Source organism: Balaenoptera musculus, chromosome 14, assembly GCF_009873245.2.
Source record: "Balaenoptera musculus isolate JJ_BM4_2016_0621 chromosome 14, mBalMus1.pri.v3, whole genome shotgun sequence".
Lineage (NCBI taxonomy): Eukaryota > Metazoa > Chordata > Mammalia > Artiodactyla > Balaenopteridae > Balaenoptera > Balaenoptera musculus.
Window position 1 is genome coordinate 19,377,165 of NC_045798.1, and position 25,392 is coordinate 19,402,556.

The 25,392-nt window shown below is 49.8% G+C and overlaps 1 protein-coding gene across 4 annotated transcripts in view; it reads left to right on the forward strand.

Moving 5' to 3' along the window:
* The first annotated feature begins 7,614 nt into the window (after positions 1 to 7,614).
* The window catches only part of CORO1C (coronin 1C), a 100,251-nt gene continuing 82,473 nt past the window's right edge, over positions 7,615 to 25,392 (forward strand). The window contains exon 1 of one of the 4 annotated variants that reach the window (XM_036823107.1): positions 7,615 to 7,776. The gene's annotated coding sequence lies outside the window, so the exon portion shown is untranslated. Of the gene's footprint in view, positions 7,777 to 24,786; positions 24,810 to 25,137; positions 25,232 to 25,392 lie in introns of those variants that run through there. The other 3 variants (XM_036823108.1, XM_036823104.1, XM_036823106.1) reach the window with 3 other exon arrangements.

A 25,392-nucleotide genomic window follows, 5' to 3' on the forward strand; every position in this document is an offset into this window, starting at 1 on the left:
TGCCTGATGAGCTCCAAACTTGTGCCAAAAAGCAACAGCCTCTTCAGCCCTTGCCAGGAGACCTGGTGGCAGCTTCGTCATCATGATGGCTGGTCTTGACTGAGCACCTGCCATATGCTGGGCCCCATGCTAAACACCTGGACAGGTGAGACCAAAGAAAGAACCAGGGGAAGAAGGTCGCTTGCTCCTGCAAGAATCACCCTTTTTCCTCCTGATCTTGCCAGTAAGGAAGAGCAGGCCCAGTTGTGGGTGGTCACTCGTATACCAAAAAAAACCTGTCCCGTCCCTCCACCCCACCACCCAGGGTGGGACTTGGACTTGGGGTGGCATCTCTCCCTGCACAAGCTCTAAAGCTAGAGGTGTGCTCAACAGAACCACCTTAGCTGCTCACACAGGAGAGGGGACAGTGGGAGCTCACTGTGGCTAACGGCCAAGGCAGGAACCCCAGGGAATCCCAGCCGCTGGACACAGCAAAGTCTCGTCTCATGCTCAGGTGACAGTCCACTGCAGGTCAGAGCTTTTGGTGTCTCTCCTCCCTTGGTGTCTCAGCCAAGTCAGGCTGCTTCCAACAGAAAACCCTGCCTTCTTGGAGTTCTGTGCATCTAGCCGTGCAGCAGGGCAAACAGCATGGGACTCACACTCCCTCTTCACCGCCTTCGGGTGCCACACATGACATTCCAACGAGCAAGTCACATGGGTGAGCACTGACCATCTGCCACTAGTGCCTTGATGTGACCGTGGAATTCCAGCGCCTGTGGATCCAGAAAAGACTTTGTTTAGTTCACCTAGACTTACTCTGCCCCTCACCTGGACTCACAGGAGACTAGTAGATAAACCAGAATGCAAGTTTTTCACTTTACAAAAAGAATTAAAACCATCAGGCAGACCAGATTACTCTCATCTGCCGATTACCACATTGAGCCCTTCCAGGAAAATCTACACGTGAAGCCAAAGTATGGTTAGGAATTGCTTATTCAGTAGGAAATCAAAGCAAAAGGTGAGTGGCGTGACTGTACTCATTGGTGCCACCAAGCTGTAATGCAGCCCTCTCTGTAGGAGGTTTTTGGAACTGAACCACTGAGGGTCATGGTTCAGGACGCTCATCCCAGGAAAGGCTGGAGACACCTAACAAATTCTCTTAGGGCTGCAAACGTGAAACAGAGGCTGAGGGTGGGGCCCAGCACTCTGTATGATTCCCATGGATTCCCTGGGAATTCTGATGCCAGGTTTAGAAACCATTGAAATAAGAACATGATGCAATTGAGTAGGCTTTCCCTTTGCTAGTTACAATCACATTCCACACATGCTTTCTGGAGACAACACCCACCCACTTCGCCCTTGCAGAATGTGGGTGTTCCCAGATCATCAGATACTCTTTCACTCAAGTCCTCGGAGAACCTTCCTATAACTGACTGCTTTGATCCTGATTTTCGTCCTCCTAGTAGCAATCCTGAGGTTGAATGTGATCCCAGGTCTCGCCAGCAGGGGGCGTGGTTGTGCAGAGGAGGAGCTGCATGCTTGCCGGGCGGGGGGGGGGGGGGGAGGCCCCTCTTGGCAAGATGCTTGGAAGAGGTTCCAGAAAGCAGACCATGGAGGACAACGTGGCATTTCAAAAGGATTCACTTCATGGTAGGAAAGCCCTTTCCAAAGATGTCCAGCCGCGGTGCACAAAGTGAGCTCTGCCCAGGAAACACCACCCACCCACCCCTGCGCCCTCAACGAGGGGAGGGAGCAGAACCACACTTCTGAGCCTTCCGCGTATCCAGCACTTTAAAGAATCCCGTTGAATCCTCTGAAGGCCCTGTTGACGTTACCCTCAGTTTACAGTTGAAGAATCAGGCCTGCAGAGCGTAAGTCATTTGTCCAAGGTTACATCTAAAAAGTGGTGAAGCCAGGAGGTACTGCTCCTTCCCCACCTGAAACCCTCTGGGAGCTGCCCCCCCACCCCAGAAGTAGAAAGCAGCAAGCTGAAGCCGCATCTGATCTCCCTGTAGGTACCAGCAAGAAAACATCCGAGTCAGAAATGAAGCGTCCAGCCCTTGGGAAATCTGACCCACTTCGTGCTCCGAAGGCTATCTGGGCGGCACAAGGTGTGTTTCCCTCCCCCAAATTGGATTCATCGTATTTTGCCTTTATAGGGAAGCTGCTCATGCACCCTGAAGTATACTTGCAAAGGGTCCCGTTTCAGCCCCAAATTCCTTTTTTTGTAAACTGTTTCAGCAAGTAAAATGTCAGCATTTGCATGAGCAGAAACCCTAGCACAGAGAAGGATGCACGGGAATCTGACCGTAAGAGACAAATTCTCCCACAAGCGGTTGGAGGTGCCGAGCTCCCTCTGGTTTTGAAATTGGATGTCACAACGGGTGAAGGACAGTGCTACCTACCTCAAGGGGGCAATAATTTGAGAATTAGCTGATAATGTATGCAAACCTCTCCTGCCTGGCACACCACTTGCTAAGTCAGTGGCAGCTCTTACTGTTGGTACTGGGCAGGAGGGATGGAGGGGAGGGAGGGGAAAAGGAAGTAAACTGCACTGAGCATCTACTACTCGCAGGTGTTTCATGTGTGTTGCTGAGTTGATCCTCACAGCAGATGTGACTGTTTTACAAACGAAGAGGTGGAAGCTCAGAGAGGTTAGGTCACCTGGATAAGGGCCACACAGCCAGGAAGGGACAGAAGCTTGGGGTGCCTGACTCCAAACTCATACACTTCCTACCCCACCATCTTCTCTCCAAAGAAGACAGCCCTTAATGTACTTAGTGCGTAGTAAGCACTCAGTAAATATCGGATGAGAGTAAATGAACGAAATATGCTGTGAAAATGGGTCCCAAGTTTTCATTCACCAAGGTGGGAAAGCTTGGGGACACCCATGACGCCCTAAGCCACGTTCTCCCAGGATAGGGACATGAATCAGACACCTCTGGGGCCCCAGCACACTGGGCTTGGCACACTGGACTGAGCCCTAGGTCAACACCAGGCATTTACTATGCAGGAATCAAAGAATCCTGAGTTTTTAGAGACCAGAAGAATCTGAAAGGTCATCCAGACCAGGCCCCTTTGTAACATCCATCCATTCCGTCATCCTCTCCCATTCATGTGCTCCTGCCATGTGCCAGATGCCCGAGACAAAGAGGAGCCCGTCTCTTTCACCCCTGGCAGTCCTGATGGAAAGCCCATCTGTAAAAGCTAGGAAGGAAATACACCACCTGCCAACAGCAATGGGGTTAGATGGGGAAGATTCGAGATTGAGGTTTTTTCGCTTTATCTATTCCGAAATCTCTGCAACAGGATTATGTTACTTTCATACTTAAAAAGGAAAATGTAAAGATTTAATAAAAGGATGCTTTGGCATCGAGCTAAAATTTGCCCTCCAAGCTCCCAGGCTCATGGTTCTAGGGAATTCAGCACAGCATTTGCGGGGAGGGTCTCTTCTCCACTCTGATGGGGTAACGTGGGCCCCCCTGGAACAGAAATTGCGCTCAGATCACTGACGCTCAGGGGTGCCAGGCAGGGGCTCACTGTCCTGGTGTGTGAGCTTCTCCAGGCCACTGTGCCCACCCCCTGAGCACTGGGGCCTGGCTTCCTGGGCAGCTGCACAGGACTCTGAACTTACAGGGCCCTGTGATGGTCGATGCTCTGCTGTCACTGTCTTTAATTCTTTAATGAGGGCCAGGCCTTCTCATTTCCCACTGGGCCCTGCAAATTATGTCGCCGGTCCTGGCAGCGTCACCACGCTGATCAAGGGCTTTGGAGAAAGACAGCCCAGGGTCTTGCTCCCTAACTCACCCACTCTGTGACCCAGAGCACTGGCTTAACCTCTCTGTGGCCCCTTTTCCTCATTTGAAAAACAGGAATGACCTCATAGTGCTGCTGTAAAGATGAGCGCTGTGTCATCGGCACACAGTGAAGGCCCGTGAATGTAGGTAGTATTTGCTAGATGGAGTACTGAGCACGGGTCCCGGCACAAAGCACTCCCTCCGTGAGTAGTTGCTATAATCGTGGGAAAGACAGTGATCCGTTGCCCACAGACCAGCCCTGCTGACGGCAGCTCCTCTTCCCACGCTGCTTCCTTCCTCTGAAGGGCAGAGGGAAACCGACACGAGCTCACTGGAGGAGGGACTCAGCTGGGCTGTGCACATGCGTCCTCCTCCTCCTCCCCTGCCACTGACCCCTCGGAGGATGCCAGCTCTGCCTGTCTCCTGATACAAACACCATTTGTCCCCGACCTGGACCCAAATGGTTCTCTGCAACAGGCCTTTGGGGAGGGGAATGGTGTGGGCGGCCTGTGAGTGTGGGCTTGTCCCTGTTGCAATCCAGAGGTACATCCTGTTCTGGCGTTGCCATGGCACAGCCAAACATCTGCCACAACAGACGGCTGAGGCTGGCGGCTGGCAGCGGGGCTGCGGACGGGTGAGGGCCCAGACATCGCCCCACATCCCCGCCACTCACACGTATGCACAGACTCGCATCCACACTCAGGCACACACACTCGCACACACGCAAGTTGGCCTTCCAGGACAGACAGATTTCCCATAGAGAAGAGTTCCAATTCTTGGTTTTCTTCCTGGAGGTCCTGGAGAACAGCCCTGGCAGGACCGGGCCGTCCTGAATTCTTATCCTGGTCCAGCCCACAGCCAGGCTCCCAGAGCTGCCCCAGGCCCTGGCCTGCTCCCCAGATGGAATTTGCTTTCCTGGTTGTTATTGTCATTTTTCCTGATTCGGAAGTCAAACGCAGTCATTGTAACACAGTCACATGATGTGGAGGAGTGACAATAGCTGCCCTCGTGGTGGTAGGAGCGCGTACCTCTCACTAAAGACACACAGGCAGAAAGTGCGGGGAGCAGCATCTGACTCACAGTACGCGCTGTACACACGTCTGTTAAATAAAACAATTGTTCACATGATCTGATTGCATCTGGCCATGCAGGTATCAGAAACACATTTTCTAGAGGAGGAAGCTGAGGCTGAGAGGTGCCATCCCCTGCCTAAGGTCCCATAATGAGTGCCCAATGGGATCTGAGCCCAGGTTATACCAACACTAGAGCTCTAAGCCCAGAATCTTCCACCCTCCCAAACCCCTACCCTCTGCTGCTTCCTGAACATCTTGGGGGGGGGGTCCCTTCCTCCCATCTAATCACAGGGCCCCAGCCCTGACCTCATTCCTGCTGGAGGTCCCAGTGGTCCAGCTGAGGTCACAGACCTGGCCCTAGACTCCCTGCAGCCACTCCCTGTCTGAGGCCTTTGGGGTTTCTTTTCACTGGTTTGCCCTGTGTTCTTAGGCTCCCAGGGTCTCGGCGCTCTCTCTGTCCCCAGCCAGGGCCTAGACCTCGATGGTGTCACACCCCTTCCCTCCCTGCCCACTTTCTCTGCCCTGCCATGAGGGCTCAGTTGGGACCACAATGTGAGTAATAACAGGTGACATTTCTTGAGCCACACTGGACAAGGTGGACTTTGTTATCACCATTTTTCAGATGAAGCCACTCAGAAGGTAAATGACTTTGGGGCTAGGTTGCCCAGCCAGAAGGCAGACAGAATTCCACAGCCAATTCCAGGAAGCCATCCCTGGCAGCACCTCCTCCCGCCCCAATTCTGGAAGAGGTGGCTCTTCTGTCCGAGTACCCCACGGGCATGCTCAAGACCATGAACCCCCTGAGGGCAGTGGCTGGGGCAGGTTTATCGTCATCCACCCTGCGCCTGTACCTGACAGAGTAGATGCTCAACAAATATTTGTTGAATGAATAAACAAATGAATGAATGGTGGAGCTGATCTCTTTTCCCCCTCTCAGGCCAGGAGAAGTTTGGGAGGATCAAGCCTGAGTTTGAATCATTCCTCTGCCACTTCCTGGCTGTGTGATCTTGGACCGGTTACCTAACCACTCTGAGGTTTCCCACCGTGGGGAGGGCTGGAGATGACCTACGATGACTGCACATAGTAGATGCTCAGTAAACAGCACTGTAGAGAAACAATTGAGGCCCGAAGTCAGGCTGCAAGGATTCAACTCTCAGCTTCGAAATGGACTATCTATGTGACCTCAAACAAATCACTTTCCTTCTCTGGGCTTCATTTTCCAGATACGCCCCTTGGGGATGATAACAGCACCCACTGCTCAGTGGTGGTGAATGAAGGGACATGGTGAGTCCCCTATAGTAAGTGAAGTAGCGGGCAGCTTGTGTGATGGAGAATGAGCTCTTTGGGAGCAGGGGTGGCTCCTACTTTCCCACCTGCCCCTCAGGCCCCGCTCAGTGCCAGGCACACAGTAGGTGCTCAGATGCCTGAAGGAACTGAATCTTGTTTCAGTTCTTTGTGCTGCAGCCCCAGAGAGCCAGCGCCAGCTCCTGAGCGCCCTCCCCTCCCAGGCCAACTCTCCTGTGTTTTTCCATCCCATTTCCGATGAGGTGGAGACAGAGCACCAGCCCCGCCCCTGCCTCTGTGCTGAGGCTGGTGGAGGTGGGGTGGCAGCTGCTCCTCCAGGGCACACCTCCCAGTGGAGGCTGGCAAGGAGGGAGGAGGGAGGGGGAGAGGAAGTCCCTCCAGAGTTAGCCCTGCTTTCCCAGGGGCCCAAGGTCCTCAGACAGGAGAGTGAGGCTTCAAGCCCAGCACCCCTACTCCTGGCTGTGTGACTGTGGGCATGTCACCTAACCTCTCTGAGCCTCCTTTCCTGTACGATGGGGCTGTTGCTGACACTGGCGGCCCCCTAGGGTTGTTGGGAAGCAGGTGAGGTGTGGAGCATACCATCGGCACTCCATAAATGCACCAGGCACTGCTGTCTCTCAGTTTTTACAGCTCCTGTCTTGCACAGATGGGGAAACTGAGGCCCACAGAGGGCCAGTGTCTTGTCCAACGTCGCAGAGCCTATATCTCGCTGATTCCAACTTTGGCCTTAGCCATTCTCCCTGCGCAAACCCAAATAACCAGCAGGGCTGGGCCTCTGGGTAGACCAGGCAGGGGTCTCTTGGGTTGAGGGGGTGGGGGGAGTGGAGGAGAGCACAACAGTAACAGACCCCTTGCTGAGGGCCTACTTGTTTTCTCATCAAACCCTGAAAAAAACGATGAAAGCGGTATTACTGTCATCCCCATTTAACAGATGAGTAAACTGAGGCTCAGAGAGGGGAAGTCACTTGCTCAAAGCACACAGTGGTGGGAAGAAGGGTCTTGACTTCAGCCTCAGATCTGTTTGTGGAATGCAGGAAGAGACAGTGGACAATCGAGGGACACTGAGTTACGTGGTTTGGGGAGTTCAGTCGCCTCCCCCACCCTGGGAGGAGAGGTGGAGGAAAGACACAATGTCAGTAGCATCTAGGGTTGGGCTGTTATTAGAAGCTCACAAAGTATGGGGAGGAGGAGCCCTGTCACCCTTACCCACTACCCCCGGGTCCAGAAGCCTCCCAGTGGTGGCGAATGACCATCGAGGAGCCTTCTGCAGGCTCCCGGGGCGGGGCGGGGCGAGGCGGTGCTGGGGGAGGTGGAGGGCGGGGCGTTGCCTCCCGCGGCCCTGCCCACAGGGTGTGGCTGGAGCCTCGCCGTCCGACCCCACGCAGACGCCCACCGGACCCGCACCGGCTGGGCTGTGGTGTAAGGTCTTCAGGAGAGTGCGCGCTGCGTGGGCCTTCGGAGCCCCCGGCCTCCAGCGTGCCTGCCGGCCTCCAGGTGCACACCTCTCCAGTGCGCCCTGCAGGGGACCTCGTGAGCCCTCTCAGCCTCCCGTTTCCCCACGGAAGGACCCGCTAGTTCCAAGGTCCGAAAGGAAGAAGGCAGAACACCCCCCACTCGAAAAGGTGAGCACCTTTGGGGGTGTCCCTCCGCTCCATCGGACCTGCAGACTGGACAGTTATCCCTCGGTGGGCATCCTCACATCTGCATTCTGACTACTGCTGCCCATTTGTTAGCGACTTAGGCAAACTCCTGGCCCTCTCTGACCCTCGGTTTCCTTATCTCTGCCACCATGGCTTGGACTTTGACCTTTCACCCATAAAACTCAAAGACAAGACTTCATTTTGTGAAAGGTTCTATCTGTGGGATTATAATAACATTGTCTGGTCCATACAAACCTCCTTTCCCTTATTGAATTCTCACAGTAACCCTCCCGGGGAGGTGCTGTTACCCCATTTTATTGATGTGAAAATGAGGGTCCTGGGACTTCGCTGGCGGTCCAGTGGTTAAGACTCCGTGCTTCCAGTGCCGGGGGCGTGGGTTCGATCCCTGGTCAGGGAACTAAAATCCCGCTTGCCACGCGCGCCCCCCCTCCCCCGCCCAAAGAAAAGAGGGTAGTGAGTGGGTGGATGAGAGTTGCAGAAATAGGGCCCAGCCCCCCTCTCCCCCCAACCGCCGCAGGCCTGAGTTCAAAGCCCCTTGCTCTTTCCACTGAAACACTGCCTCCTCAGATCATTTCCTTGAACCCTGCAAGGGCTGGATTCTCAGAGGAATGGCCAGGGGGTCCTTGCTCCTGTTTCTGGTCACCACCTTCAGGTCGCTGAGACCACCTTTCAGCATTATCCCCGGGGAACATCCTGGGGAGGAGGGACAACTGATGTGGACATTGCATCACTGGCCCAGCCTGTCTGTGACCCAAATGTTCCACGCACGATGGAGGAGGGCCCCTCACACAAGTCTAAATGGGGACCCCCGATTTGGGAATCAGAGTGAGGTGAAGAAGTGGGGGTTGTGTGGGCAGCTGGAGGTGACAAGTGTTCTGGGCAGAGGGAGGTGCTGGTACAGAGGCCCAGAGGTGGAGGCCAGTGCTCTGACTTCTACAAACTCTAAGCAGTCAGTATAACAGGTAGAGCCTACAGCGATGGGCCAGGTGCAGACCCTGCAGGGCCTTGTGGGCCATTGTCAGGGGTCTGGACTCCATCCCGAGGGAGCTGGGGAGCCAAGGAGGTTGCAAACTGTGGAAGGACATGGTTGGTTTTCCCTACTGAGCCACACTGTCTACTATGGTAGCCACTAGCCACATTGTTATAGGCTGAATATTTGTGCCGCCCTCCCCTAAAGTCACGTTGAAGCTCTAAGTCACTATGTGACTGTATTTGGAGATGGGGCCTGTGAGGGGAGATAAAGGTTAAATGAGGTCGTAAGGGTGGGGCCCTAAGTCTATAGGGCTGGTGCCCTTATAAGAACAGGAAGAGACACAGATCGATCTCTCTCTCTCTGTCTCTTTCTCTGTGTCATGTGAGGACACTGTTTACAGGCCAGGAAGAGAGGTCTCACCAGGAACTGAATTGGCTGGCACCTTAAATTTGGACTCCCCAGCTTTTGGAACCATGAGACAATAAATTTCTTTTGTTTAAGCCACCTAGTATGATTTTTTTAATGGCAGCCCAAGCTAACTAATACACACATGGCTCATTAAATTAAAAATTCAGTTCCTCAGTTGCACTAGCCACATTTCAAGTGTTCAGTGCCTACATGTGGCTACCATATTGGACAGTACAGATATAGAACATTTTCACCATCACCAGAAAGTTCTATGGACAGCACTGTGCTGGAGAGATCACTCAGGGTTCTGGGTAGAAAATGTTTTCGGAGGAGGAGACCAGTGAAGACGGGGTGCTGGGAATCCAGTGAGAGATGCCAGTGGCCAGCGCCTGACATGGTGTCGGAAACACAGCAGGTGCTCAATAAAAGCCCACTGAATGGATGAATGGGCTGGATGAGAGTGAGGTGATGGGGATGGAGATGAGAGGATGATCTCAGGAGCCCTGCAGGAGGCTGAACTGATAGATTGTGGTGACTGGTTCAAGAGCCAAGGATGGCATCTCGGTTCTGGCTTGGGCAGCTGAGTGGATGGCGGGGCTGTTGCCTAAGATGGGAACCTGGGAGGGAGGCAGGTGGGTGTGGGGGACGAGGACGAGCTCGTGTCCGGGAGGCCATTGGATATTTGGACCCGGAGGCTGGCAGTGAGGTGTGGGCTAGGCGGAGGTTTGGGAATAGATGGGCACACCTGAGAGAGGATGCAGATACAAGAAGAAGGGGCCGGAGGAGGGCCCTGGAGATGCTGACATCGCAGAGGCAGCCAGAGGCGCAGCAGCGAAGCCAGGGGCGAGCAGTGCCGAAAGGGCCGGGATCACCGGGCACCTGTCGACCAGGACCAGCAGGCCCTGGATGCAGCCAGGTTGCTGGTGACCTTGGAAAGAGAAGATTCGGGAGAATGGGAGGGAGAGAGAGAAGAGGACAGCGACAGCTGGCCTGGCCGACCAGAAGTAAAGAAGTTGCTACAATTCTTGAGAAGCTTGTTGGTGAAAGAGTTAAGGTTGTTACTGAAGGCGATGTTGGTTGGAGGAAGGGAATGTTTTCCTCGAGATGGGAAAAGCCCTAGCCTGGTCACAGGTTAAGGGGAAATGGGGGGTGGGGTGCTAAAGACTGGGGGAAAGAGCAGGTGCAGTTAATTCAGTGAGGTCCAATAATTGGGGTTTGAAACCTGCTTGACCGTCTACACCAGATCCAACAGTTGATCTGAACGTCCCAGCAAGGTGGCTGTGTCTTATTTATCCCCATTTCAGAGGTGAAGAAACTGAGGTCAGGGGGGTTCAGCAATCTGCCCCCGTCACTTTGGGCACCTTCTCCTAATTCCACAGCGGGTCCGTCTAGGCCGGCAGGGCCTGGTCTTGAGTCCAGCCCCTCTGGCTCTGACCCCGGGGTGCGTCCCCCACTCTTCCTCCTTCGGGGCTAAACAAACCACAAAGTGATAAACAAGCACCACGATTCCCAAGTGGGAACAGTTTAGCCAGAGAGAAGGAGCAAGGGATGCCACTCATTTAGTGCTGGTATTTCCAAACTTACAACACATATATCCTGTCGTCACCGTCACCGCATTCCCGAACATGGTGTCCTGGGGCTCTATAATCCCACAGTATAATCCTGACGACCATTCACTGTGCTCTCATCGTGTGCCATACACTTTGCAAGGCGTTTAAATGTGATCTCGTTGCACCTCACTGCACCCATGAGAGGTAGGCCTTATTACTCTACCCTTTTTAAAGTGCTGCAGGGGAGGCACAGAGGGACAAAGTGACCTGCCCGAGGCCACACAGCACGTCTTTGGCAGAGACGGAGATCAGAACGGGGTCTGTCTGCTGCCAAAACCTGTGCTCATTTGCCAGACTGCTTCATCTGTGTCCAGATTATAGCAGGAAGGCCTCTTCGTTTTCTCTGTCACCTCTGGTTTGCTGACTGAGGCAGAGGAAGAGTTGGCATCCAATTCTCTCACCCTATCAGCCTCTTCTCCTTTAGGGATAAAATTGTCCCAGGCTCTGGGATAGGACTCAATTTGATCTGCAGGGAGACTGCAGCGATCTGGCTGGAAGAAACCTGTATTTGCATCCACTAAAAGCTTTTTGAGATCCAGGGGTGGTAGGGAAATAGGGACACATGGGGCCATAGACTTCTTCCAGAAATGGTCTCATTTTCTTTGCTATCCCTGGATAATTAATGTGTCGGGGGATCGAGAAAATGTCTGATCATTTTCCACTGAACCGGTGGAGGGGGAGGGAGCAGGGGATGAACGTCTGTTCGTAATTAACAGGAGAAGGAGTCTCCTATGGCCCTTCCTGCCCTGGATGCTGGAGAGGACCCTCAGTGTCTTAATTGGTGTAGGTGACAGAGAGGATTAGAGAAGTGAATGAGAGCTGACCCCTGACATCTAGCTGGGCAGTCTGCTACTTGGGATTAAACCCTATAGCTGGCTGCTAAACCTCTGTTTGGAATGATAGCCCGGTTAAGAGGGTGTTTCAGCTACACAGGTACTCGGAAACCAAGGTGCTCAGCTTCAATTTTCTGGGGGGATTGAGGAGAAAGGACCCAGCAGGATGGATTTATAAATGAAGAGCTAGCTTCCTTCCTACTTCACTCAATCCCACATTGGCACACCCTGAACCTCAGTTTTCTTCCCCTGTGACTCAATCCCATGCCCGCCCACAGAAATAACCATTGCTTAAAGTGGGATGATGTCTTCCCAGTTTTCCTCTGGGCATCTGCACATATGTAATCATTATTCTGTTGTGTGGCTGTGCTGAAGTCGACTCAGACAATCTCATGTAGAAGGACACATAGGTTGTTTACAATGTCTTACTATTGTAAACAATGCTGTGATGAACATCTTCGTGCCTAAAGCATTTGTAGCACCTGCCGTCTTTCCTTAGACATGGTTCTCAGAAATGGCAGCCTACCTCCAAGGGGGGGGCCCCAGAGATCCACACCTCCTAATATTCACACCCTTCATGTCGCCTTCTATACTGAATTTTGCTGGCCTGAGTGGACAGAAATAACAGTGTGTGACTTTCAAGGCTAAGTTATAAAAGGCATTGCAGCTTCTGTCTTGGTCTCTTGAATCTCTCAATCTGGGGAAGCCAACCGCCATGTCTGAGGACACTCAATCAGACCTGAGAAGGAACTGAGGCCTCCCACCGACAGCCCCACCTGCTTGTCAACCATGCAGGTGGACCAACTTGGAAATGGGAGTGGGTCTCAGACAAGCCTTCTGCTGACTGCAGCCCCGGCTTTCATCTGACTGCAACCTCATGGGAAGCCCTGAGCCAGAGCCACGCAGCGAGGCTGCTTCCAAATCCCCAGCCCACAAGAGATGATAAATGATTTTGCTGTTTTAAGCCAATATGTTATGGTTGATTTGTTTCACAGCTGTAGATAACTAATATACTAAACCAAAGACTAGAGCATCCTTTAGACTCATGATGCAGAATGCCATTTTTTTCTTTCCTTTTTATTATTTTTTAAAATTTTTATTGGGGTATAGCTACCATATACTTTATTTTTTTTAATTTAATGTATTTACTTAGGCTGTGCTGGGTCTTCATTGCAGTGCACGGGCTTCTCTAGTTGCTGCGTGTGGGCTGTAGAGTGCATGGGCTCAGTAGTTGTGGCGTGCGTGCTTAGTTGCGGTATGTAGGATCTTAGTTCCCCAACCAGGGATCGAACCTGGGTCCCCTGCATAGGGAGCGGGGAGTCTTAACCACTGGACCACCAGGGAAGTCCCCATCTTTCCTTTTTATGTTGCCAGATTGTCAGCACTTACTTTGACGTGTAATTGACCTGGTGGTCTAAAGTGACCTCTTGATAGGAGATCCTATCAGCTCTGGGCATGTGGAGTATATTTGGAAAGCCCCGTATGTGACCAACAGCCCTTTCCAAACTGTTCCCATGTGAAGATTGGTTTTTGATTTGTGGCCGTGAACCCTTCCAGGGAGAGATGTCCACAGCTTGCTTCTGTGGCCAGCTAAACCATCTAATAACCTGAGCCGGGCAGCAGAGAAAGCCCAGTCTGTTGTCAATGAATTGCTCCTTGCTTTCTCTGGATTCTCAAAAGCTTTTTAAGGAGTGGAAGCAAAAACATCTGGCTCGCAAAGGAATATTTCATCAGAGGCCATGCAACCAGGATATGGGTTATCACGAGCAAGGCGGCTTCCATTTCTCTGGCACACGTGCTCAAAAGATTCCCCACGTGATGCACAGACCCGAGGAACCTGCCTGAGCGCTTGGAGAAATACCAAGCGCTCCATTCATTCAGTCGTTGGTATGCTCAGTGAATATTTATTTAGCATTTCAGACACTGTTGAGACAATTCAAAGGAGTGTAAGTTATAGTTTTTGTGCTTGAAGTTATTCACAGAGGCAGCAAATGGAGTAAAAAGTCCACAGTTGTTATAGTTTGTACTGGGTTCAAATCCCAGCTAGCCTGTCTACAAGCTTTGTGACCCAGGACAGGTTTCTGCACCTTTCTGAGCCTCAGTTTCCTCTTCTAAAAGGAAAAGATAATAGTATTTATTTGCGATGGTTTGAGGATTAAATGAGATATGCCTATGAAACAGTACTGGACCTGGATCCTGGCATGAATTAACAAGTACTGAGTTTATTACTGTTGGTAGTAAAAGGTCCCACAATGCCTCGAATGAGCCCACATCACAAAATACGACAGACTCACATATATATATATATATATATATATATATATATATATATATATATATATATGTATATTTAATTTTATTGAAGTATAGTTGATTTACAATGTTGTGTTAATTTCTTCTGTACAGCAAAGTGATTCAGTTATGCATATATATACATTCTTTTTCATATTCTTTTCCGTTATGGTTTATCACAGGATATTTAATATAGTTCCCTGTGCTATACAGTAGGACCTTGTTGTTTATAATAGTTTGCATCTGCTAATCCCAAACTCCCAATCCATCCTTCCCCCACCCCCCTCTTTGGCAACCACAAGTCTGTACTCTATGTCTGTGAGTCTGTTTCTAACAAGTACTGAGTTTATTACTGTTGGTAGTAAAAGGTCCTGCAGTGCCTCGAATGAGTCCACATCACAAAATAAGACAGACTCCTATTTGAATCCCAACTGTGTGCTGTGGATCAAATGCCTGTACCACTCAGAGCCTCAGTTCTTGACCTGTAGACTAGGCATAATCAATGTACCTTGCTGGGTGGTGGTGCAGATTAAATAAGGCAATGTCTGCATATGGACACTCAGCACACAGGAGACCCTAGTATATGGTACTATCTCTGTGAGGGAAGATGATCAGAAAAGCAAATTATTGCAACGCAGTGTAATAAATGTTGTAACAAGGTCTTTCCCTTGGGTTTTGAAGGCTGGGTGTGGATTTCTGAGGAACCATCCTGCAATCCATTTGTGTAGCTAGGAACTTAAAAAGCGAGTCCTCATTTGACTTTGGGGCAGGAACTCTGGCTGCAGAGGGAAGACCCTGGGTGGTGGGCAGATGGTCCTGGAACTTCCAGGAATGATGGAGTTCTCATCAGAGTCCGTCAGGCTGGGGTCCACGATTCGGCTCACCATCGACTTAGCTAAGTGAAATTAATCAGTGCAGTCACCCCTTTGAGCCTCATCACTACTTCATCTGTAAAGTAGTGTTAATGACGACAGCTGGCATGCACTGAGTGCCAGCTACGTGCCGGACCTTGTTTTCAGTACTTTATATTCATTAATGCGCTTAGTCTTCATACCAGCCCCATGAAGCAGCTGCTGTTATCACACCCCCATTTTACAGATGGGGAAGGTGTGGCACAGGGAAGTTAGATCTCTCGCTAGTAAAAGGCCCGGCCAGGATTTAAACCCAGGCAATCTGAGTCCTCAGCCAGTGCTCTTTTAACTCTGTAGCTTTAGATCCACATGATGGAGTTTAGGGAAGGATAAAATTAGGCAACGCATAAAGAGAGCTGTACCCAGGGTCTGTAACATAGGTTATGCCCTGTAAAGGGAGTTGCTGGGTACTTTTTTTGCTATTTTATTCCATCTTGTACAAGCAAAGTATTTTTTCATTCATACATATTTTAGAAAGGTCATACATCCCCCTAATGCTGCCATCAGATACACAGAAGAGGTGGCTAGGACACAGAGGGGACTGGTGAACATTTGAGGGTCCCCCGGTGAATGGTAGGGTCTCGAAGAGTTTACATCCTCTAGCTTGTTGTGTGGGTGTCCACCCCATGCACCAGGCTGGACATATCTCTCCAGAGCTTCTGAGCAGCTGATTACAGGTCTTCCACGCTAATGAGGCCAAGGGCATGGCCCAGCTCTCCCAGCAGACCACTGAGCTGACCCAGTGAACACAGCTGTCACCCTGCCAGCTGTCTTATCAATAATTGGCCCTATGGGAATTCCCTGGCAGTCCAGAGGTTAGGATTTCGAGCTTTCGCTGCTGAGGGCCTGGGTTCCATCCCTGGTGAGGGAACTAAAATCCCATAAGCCACACGGCGTGGCCAAAGAAAAAAAAAAGTTGGCCCTGCATCAGGGGGCCAGGGATGTCAGAAGGTGCCTCACTGCATGGTGTAGGGGAAAGAGACTGTGTGTTGGCTCCATGACCTCAGGCAAGCCTCTCTGAGCCTCAGTTTCTTTGTCTGGAAAGTGGGAGGATGAGGGCTATGTATCAGTTACCTACTGCTGTATAACAAACCACCCCAAAATGTTAGTGGCTTAAAACAATATATATTACTTAGGTGACCATTATGGGGGCTGGATGGCTGTAGGTTTGTGCTTGCATCTGTGGTCAGCTGGAAGGTTGGTTCATGGCTAGATGGTCTAGGATGTCCTCACTCATATGTCTGGTGGTTGGCAGCTTCTGGCTGGGATGTCTGGGCCTTGGGACTCTCACCATCAAGCAGGCTAGCTGCTTCTTCCTGGGTGGCTGGGATCCAAGGACAACAAGACAAGGCAAGCTCCACACAGTTTTCAAGCATTTCCATGTGTTGTGTTTGCTCATGTCCCATTGGCCAAGGCCACTCACATGGTCAAGGCCAGAGCCAGAGTGGAGAGCAGCTAGCTCCACAGGGCATGGCTAGATGGAGGAGAATAATTTGCATTTTTACAATCTACCACAGTGGCCCTGGCAGAGATATTGGGAAGAACAAATGAAAAATGATGGGATTTTGAACAGTAATTAAGATCATAGAAATCATTTATTGGCACATCTGGGCTCAAAGCATGTTGAATGAACAATTCTCACTTTCCAGATGAGGGAGAGGTTGATAACTTACCTAGAGCCACACAGCTAATTAGAGTGAAAGAGCTGGACTCTGAGCCCAGGGCTGATTACAAAGCTGACGTTCATAGCTTTCCCTTCTGCTGCTTTTCGCAATGCAGAAGAAAATGTAGTTCAGTACAGACATGAATAGGGACTCACAGAAGCCTCTATGTGGGTTACAAACCCCATTTCTCCTGTCCCACCTTGAAGGTCTGGCCTCCTTTCAAAGAAGCGCTTGTCATCTGAAGTCCTAGACTGAACACAGTGGAGCCTGGCACAAAGTAGAAACCAGAAAGCATTTGCTTGAATAAAAGCTATTGCCACCCATTCCCTTAAGAATTTCAGCATCATGCAGATGCGGAGGGAGAGCTGCCTAGACTCCCACATCACACCGTTCCTTCCTGCTACTCACAATTTTGGTGGCAAGAGTGTCTGTGTTTCAGAGCGTTAGTTCTCCCATCTCAGCCTCCCTTTGGGAAAAGCCATTTATTCTCACCTCTCAGAAAAGGAGGTGCATTTCCTTGGGGAGAGAGATGATGTTACACCCAACTCTTCTGCTGGGAAAGGCAGCAGCTGATGGGGGCTACGATCAAAACCTGTAAATGGAAAGGGAACAAAATCCAAACCACTTGACAGAGGGGGTCCCATGGCCCTGAGGACCCCAGTCTGGTGTGATTTCTCTCTGTATGTTCAGGGATTCCTGATTCCGTAGGAGAGCACGGTGTCCTTGAAATTCCAAGTGCAGCCCTGGTGCTGGAGAGTGGGAGCATGGGGCCTCCTGCGATTGGTTTCTTTTGTTTCCATCAAGTCAGAAGCTCAACTTGATTCTTTTTTTTATTTTTTATTTTTGACTACGCTGTGCAGCTTGCGGGATCTTAGGATCTCGATTCTGCAAGATAGAGTCATAATCTCAAGTTCCCTCCTTTCCTGGAGCCTCAGTTTCCTCTTCTGTAAGATTGGCATGTAATAGGCCCAATCTCCTAGGATTGCTGTGAGGATTACACGAGATCTTTCCTATAAAGCCCCTAACCCAGCTAGACTTAATAAGGCTCCATATATCTGAGCCCTGGGTTTCCCAGTCTCACCACTACCAACTCCTGGGACCTAAGATTTCTTTGTTGTGGGCTGGGATAGAGGCTGTGCTGTGCATTGCAGGATATCAAGCACTCTCCCTGGCCTATACACACTAGACGCCAGTAGCACCCTCCTAGTTGTGACAACCAAAAATGTCTCCAGACATTGCCAAATGTCCCTGTGGAGGGACATTTGGAGGGGGAGATAGGGAGCAAAACTACCCCCGGTTGAGAACCTCTGGTCCAAGCCTTTATTGTTGTTACTAATGAACACTAATTCCCTTTTTGTGTGAGTCTGAGGCATCTGATTTGGGACAGGCAGCCAGGTTGAGCTTTGGAAGCTGCAGCTCATGCCGCTGCAGACAGTTGCAAGGTTTACTACCTCAATAATGAGATTTACGCGGATGAGTGAGCACTTTTTGTGTCAAGATTCATGTTTAAATTTTGAAAAATCTTCACAGGAGCATTGTCTGGAAATTCTTCCAGCTAGGTTCTGCTGAGGTTGTCAAAAGGTGACATTGGGCTTGGGGTCTTGATAGAACACCTTGAATTGATAGAATTCCTCCTCCCCCTTCAAAAAAGAGAATTTTTTTCCAATTTTATACTGTTGAATGCACTTTGCAAAAGAAGTAGAAAACACAGGACAGGAAATGGAAAAAGGAAACTCACCCATAACTGGAATCCTGTCACTCAGAGATAATTTCTGTTACAATCTGTGTAAAGAAAATTACAGGCCAATATCATTGATGAACAGACGCAAAAATACTATTTCTTTAAATTAAATTTATTTATTTATTTTTGGCTGCGTTGGGTCTTCGTTGCCGCGCGCGGGCTTTCTCTAGCTGCAGAGAGTGGGAGCTACTCTTCGTTGTGGTGCGCGGGCTTCTCATTGTGGTGGCTTCATTGTTGCGGAGCACGGGCTCTAGGCACACAGGCTTCAGTAGTTGTGGTACACAGGCTTCAGTAGTTGTGGCTCGCGGGCTCTAGAGCGCAGGCTCAGTAGTTGTGGCGCACGGGCTCAGTTGCTCCGCGGCATGTGAGATCTTCCCGGACCAGGGCTCGAACCCATGTCCCCTGCATTGTCAGGCGGATTCTTAACCACTGTGCCACCAGGGAAGTCCCCCAAAATACTATTACAATATGTCTGTGTGTGTATGTGTGTGTGTGTGTGTGTGTGTGTGTGTGTGTGTGTGTGTGTGTGTTTTATAAAAATGGGACATACTGTTTTCCGGCCTGCCTTTTTCATCTAACAGCATCTGGAACATTTTTACATATCATTAAGCAACAAATATTCTTCCATGAAAGTCTTTTATTTTTCCTGCTTAAAAACTTCCTGTGACTCCTGGAGGCCTGGAAATAGTCAGGATTCAGAGGGGGAAAAGGATGAGGCCACACTCCCTGATTCATGCTGTACAGGAGTTATGTGGAGACATGGAGGCAGAGACCACAGATCCCGTGAAAGGAGAGGGCAGTGCTTGGGTCCTGGGAAGTCATTTTTGCCTCCGGGGAGAGGTACTGATGTTTCTGGCTGCTGTGCGTTCTCTCCTGTGCCTAGCCCCATCTGTCTTTTTGATCATATCCTTCATTTATAGCATTCTGTCCAGTTCCTGCCCTGGAATGCATCTCCTCTGGTTGTTTGTGTCGAGGGCTGTTTCCCTAGCAGACAGTGGTGTGATAAACATTCTTCCACATATACAGTTGATCCTCATTATTTGCAAATTCAACAACTCCTCGTTAAAATTTCTGACCCCAAAAGCCATACTCGCGGTCCTTTTGTAGTCATTTGTGGGCATGTGCATGCACAGAGTGGAGAAAAATTTGTCACCCAGTGCACACATTGCCAGCTGAGGTTGAATGAGGCAAAGCTCTGTCTTCTTGTTTCAACTTGTACCATAAACAAGTATCCTTTCCCGGTATATTTAGTGCCACATTTTTAGCCTTTGTGTGTTTTGGCATGATTTTGCTACTTAAAATGGCCCCTAAGCGTAGTGATAAAGTGCTGTCTAGGGTTCCTAAGGACAAGAAGGCTGTGATGTGCCTCATGGAGGAAATATATGTGTTAGATTAGCTTCATTCAGACATGAGTTATGGTGCTATTGGCTGTGAGTTCAGTGTTAACAAATCAAATACATATACGTATAAAATTCAGCAATGTACAGTACATATTAAATAAGGTGTCTTTAAACCAAAGCACACATAAAACCAGGTTATATATTGATTGGTTGGCAAAAATGTGGCCAGAAGCCTGTAGGAACCTAACCTTTTATTTCCCCTAGGAGCAATGATTCAATATTCACTTGCTCAGTGTTTCTGTTGACTTTATAGAATATAACTACATAGAATAATGAGAAGTGATTGTATCTTTGCATGTCACCATGATTATTGCCTTAGGATAAATTTCTGACAGTGGAATTACTGAGCCCAAGTAGAATACCTCTTCTGAGGTCAAGTTTGTATCAGTTAGTTCTTGCTGTGTAAGAAACCTCTGTTTCCACCTCTGTAAAATGCTGATTTAAAAAAGCCATATTAGGGCTTCCCTGGTGGTGCAGTGGTTAAGAATCTGCCTGCCAATGCAGGGGACATGGGTTCGAGCCCTGGTCCGGGAATATCCTATGTGCCACGGAGCAACTAAGCCCGTGCACCACAACTACTGAGCCTGCGTTATAGAGCCTGCAAGGCACAACTACTGAAGCCCGCGCGCCTAGAGCCCGTGCTCCGCAACAAGAGAAGCTACCACAATGAGAAGCCCACGCACTGCAATGAAGAGTAGCGCCCGCTCACTGCAACTAGAGAAAGCAGCAACGAAGACCCAACGCAGCCAAAAATAAATAAATAAATAAATTTATTTTTAAAAAAAAACAAAAGAAAAATGAAAAGATAACAGCAACAAAAAATAATAAGGAACAAACGTGTAACAATCTTGATGCATCTCCAGAGGTTTACACTGAGAAAAGCCAGTCCCCAAAGGTTGCACACTATATGACTTCATTTGTCATTCTTGAAATGACAAAATTATAGAAACTGAGAACAGATGAGCAGTTGCCAGAGGCTTAGGAGGGGATGGGGGCAAGAAGGAAGTGGGTGTGGCTATGGGTGCGGGTGTGAGAGGTCCTCCTGTTGATGGAAATGTTCTGTATATTGTATCAAGATACCAATATCCAGAGTGTGATATTATACTATAGTTTTTTTTTTAACATCTTTATTGGAGTATAATTGCTTTACAATGGTGTGTTAGTTTCTGCTGTATAACAAAGTAAATCAGCTATATGTATACATATATCCCCATATCTCCTCCCTCTTGCGTCTCCCTATACTATAGTTTTGCAAGATGTTAACCACTGGGGGAAACTTGTAAAGGGTACATGTGATCTCTTTGTATTATTTCTTATACTTGCATGTGAACCTACAATTATCTCAAAATCTAACATTTACTTTAAAAAAGGCATCCCAGGGAATTCCCTGGTGGTCAATGGTTAGGGCTCTGCACTTCCACCGCAGGGGGCCCAGGTTCAATCCCTGGTCAGGGAACTAAGATCCCACATGCCTCACCTTGTGGCGTGGCCAAAAAGAAAAAAAAAGGCATCCCATACTATTATATACAGAATGGATAAACAACAGGGTCCTACTGTATAGCACAAGGAACTATATTAAATATCCTGTGATAAACCCTAATGGAAAAGAATATGAAAAAGTATGTGTATATATATATATAACTGAATCACTTTGCTGTACAGTAGAAATTAACACAATATATTTTTTTGAATTTTTGAATTTTATTTGTTTATACAGCAGGTTCTTATTAGTTATCCATTTTATACACATCAGTGTATACATGTCAATCCCAATCTCCCAATTCATCACACCACCACCCCCCGCCACTTTCCCCCCTTGGTGTCCATATGTTTGTTCTCTACATCTGTGTCTCAATCTCTGCCCTGAAAACCTGTTCATCTGTACCATTTTTCTAGGTTCCACATATATGCATTAATATAAGATATTTGTTTTTCTCTTTCTGACTTACTTCACTCTATATGACAGTCTCTAGATCCATCCACATCTCTACAAATGACCCAATTTCGTTCCTTTTTATGGCTGAGTAATATTCCACTGTATATATGTACCACATCTTCTTAATCCATTCGTCTGCCGATGGGCATTTAGGTTGCTTCCATGTCCTGGCTATTGTAAATAGTGCTGCAACGAACATTGGGGTGCATGTGTCTTTTTTTTTTTTTAAATAATTAATTAATTTTATTTTTGGCTGCGTTGGGTCTTCGTTGCTGCACGCGGGGTTTCTCTAGTTGCAGCGAGCTGTGGCTGCTCTTTGTTGTGGTGCGCAGGCTTCTCATTGCGGTGGCTTCTTCTGTCGCGGAGCATGGGCTCTAGGCGCGTGGGCTCAGTAATTGTGGCTCGCAGGCTCTAGAGCGCACGCTCAGTAGTTGTGGTGCACGGGCTTAGTTGCTCTGCGGCATGTGGGATCTTCCCGGACCAGGGCTCAAACCCATGTCACCTGCATTGGCAGGTGGATTCTTAACCACTGCAGCACCAGGGAAGCCCTGCATGGGTCTTTTTGAATTATGGTTTCCTCTGGGTATATGCCCAGTAGGAAATTAACACAATATTGTAAATCAACTATACTTCAATAAAATAAATTTTTTTAAAAAGGCATCCCGGGGCTTCCCTGGTGGCGCAGTGGTTGAGAATCTGTCTGCCAATTCAGGGAACTCGGGTTCGAGCCCTGGTCTGGGAAGATCCCACATGCCGCGGAGCAACTGGGCCCATGAGCCACAACGACTGAGCCTGCGCATCTGGAGCCTGTGCTCCGCAACGAGAGGCCACGACAGTGAGAGGCCCGCGCACCGCAATGAAGAGTGGCCCCCGCTCGCCGCAACTAGAGAAAGCCCTCGCACAGAAACGAAGACCCAACACAGCCAAAAATAAATAAATAAATTTTTAAAAAAAGAAAAAAAAGGCATCCTGTCCATAGCCAGTCAATCATTTCTAGTTCCTATTTCTCAGAAAGAAGCAGTCAAAGCAGTGAGAATCGAGATTGATCAATTGAGGGTGAATTTTAATATTCCCCAAGCTTTGTCCTCTTCTGTCACTCAAGCAGGGGTCTTGCTTACTGAGATTACTTCCAGTCACTCATTTAATTAATAGTATTATTATTTGTTAATGCTTCCACAGGGCTAATCCACTCAGCTTCCATGTTGCCCTGGCAACCTAAGGCTAAGGTCTCCATTTGCTACTAAGAGAAACTAGAAAAATGATTTGCTTAGGAGCTTCCAAATGCAGGTCCCACAGTTCTTTCTTCTTCATACAAGACCTGGCATGTGTATCATGTGGGGTATGGAATCATTCTTCTTTTTCCTGATCATTAAATTCGTCTTCATCTAGCATCGATCTTTTAAGGCTACTTCAGAAATCAGGTTTTGAGAGCAGGAAAAGACTCTCAAATCCAGCATCTTACCTGGACCTGAATCTCTCCATTTAGGGCCAGTTTGGACAGAACCAAGGTTTCCTTTCAGGTCCACGAAGGAAAGGAATTCAAGAACAATGGGATGATGGGGGAGGAGGGGTTTGCAAAGAGTTATGCAATTTTCCAGCTGCTTCTGGGAGCAGCAGCTCTCCACTGACCACATTTGGGTCAGGTGTGGTGAGGTGGCATTGCTTCTGGCTTTAGATGCTTTCTGTGCAAGAATCACCTCCCCCACCTTAAGGATAAAACTGGAAGGCAAAGGCCTTGGGATTTTTCTCAGCGTATTCTATGGTTGCAGTATGGTGGTGTCATCCTGGGGGAATTGATGTCCTGGGAAGTTTTACTTCTAATTTTATCATTTATAGAACTGGGAGATGGGAATCCACATGTTTTAAATACCTACTGTATGCCAGGCACTATGCTGGATACTTTTCCATGATTTAATTCATTGAATCTAAACTCCTGAATCTTCAAAACCACTCTCTGAAGTAAGCATTTAGACGAATCCCACTATATAGACGAGGCGAGTAGGGCGCGGAGAGGGGAAGTGATTTGCCTGAGGTCACACAACTGGTAAGAAGTGGAGCCTAGATTTAAAGCCGAGTCTGTCAGAATCTACAGTCCATGTTTTTCTCTTCTGTCATGCTGCCAGAGAGGCATCTTTAGTGTAATGACTAACTGACGGCTTATGCCAAGTCAGGCACCCTGCTAAGTGTATTACTAACCAGGAGCTCATGGAATCCTTCCCAAGGTGCGTCTGCTATTATCCCTATTTTACTGATGAAGAAACTGAGGCTTAGAGAGGAGAAATAATTTGCTGTGATAGCTGTTTTGGTTCAGGTGGACCCTGATTTACATAACACACATTTCTGTGGCTGATGCTTAACATGAAAAATTCCTCCGCTGTGAATTGCAAAAATGCCTTGCTTTGGGAAGTAAATAGCCTACCCATCCGCAGGTCTGCTTTGTTAATTCAGTTCATCAGTCCCAGTTTCCCCAAACCTTGGCATTTCAGAGCTTGGTATTTGAGAAAGGAACTCTGGCTATAAAGAGGACAACTTCACGCTACAGATCAGGAGATTCAGGCCCACAGAGATGAAGGGAACTGCCCCAGGACACGCAGTCTGACAGCAGCAGAGATGGACTGGAATCCCGGTGCTCTGACTTTCAGGCCTGGGCCGCTCAGTTGTTAAGAGAGGGTCTTTGGCCAGGAAAAGGAAGGGAGGGACCCTGTATCCTTCGTTTCCTCACCTGCGAAATTGGGTCAAGATAGGCCCTTCTGTGTAGTGGGGGGGGATATGTGGGTGTGGTCCAGCCTAGGGGCCAACACCTCATGCTAGCAAAGTGACATGGTGTAGTGGAAAGAGGATCGTAGCGTCGGGAATCCCCAGAAGTGGTGGTGGGAGGGTGTGAGGGCAGCAGAGGCGGAACTTCGGGAGCCAGAGGCGGGGATTCGAGAATTCTGGGCGGGGCTTGGAGACAACGCTGTTAGATGGGCAGTGGGCGGGACTTGCGATGCTGCGAATAGGGTTACCAGCCCGTGGGCGGGGCTTCTAGAAGTTGGGGCGGGGTTTGTGACGCAGAAGGGCCAGTTCTGAAGGAATGAGAGGGGAGCTGGGCTTAGGGAGCCGGAAGGCTGGCGAGGGGTTTGGATGGGGCAATGGGCGGGGTTCAGAGGAGCTGATGTTACGGTTTTAAGGGACTCTGGGGGAATTTTTGAGGAGCCGGGGGATGTGGCCGTGCCGAGCCAAACAGGTCAGTGGGCGGGGCTCTAAGGTAACCGCTCCCGGTTCTTTGGGGTCAGTGGGCGTGGTCCTCCGGCCACTCAGAGGACTAGCGGGCGGTGCTTGCGCTTGGACACCGCCTTCCTCCGCGGCACTCCTGCATCCCTCGGCGCGACCAGAGGGGGCGCTAGAAAGAGTGAGGCGTGGAACGCAGGGTGGGAAGCGGGCTTCCCCTCCCGGAAGTGGGCGTGGTGCTCCGCAACTCGGTGGCCCTGGTTGGGCGCGGTGCGGCGCGGGGGCGGGGCCTGAGTGGAGCGGCGGGGGCGGGGGCGGCTGTCCGCGCCCCTCCCCCGCGCGGCGCTCAGTGCCAGGCGGGAGGCGGTAGCGGTTGGAGGCTTCTCCGGGCTTTGCAGCGGGGACTTCGGCAGCGGCGCCTCAGGCACCTCAGCCCTGGTGAGCTGCGCGCGCCCGGCGGGGCGGCTTGGGAGCGAGCCGGACGGGCGGACGGACCTGTCCTTTCAGCGTGTGCCGGCGCCGGCTGACAGGAGCGGGCGGGGCGTGGGACAGGGCCCGGTGGAGCGGACAGGGCTGGGTGGGCGCGCGCGGCGCGGATC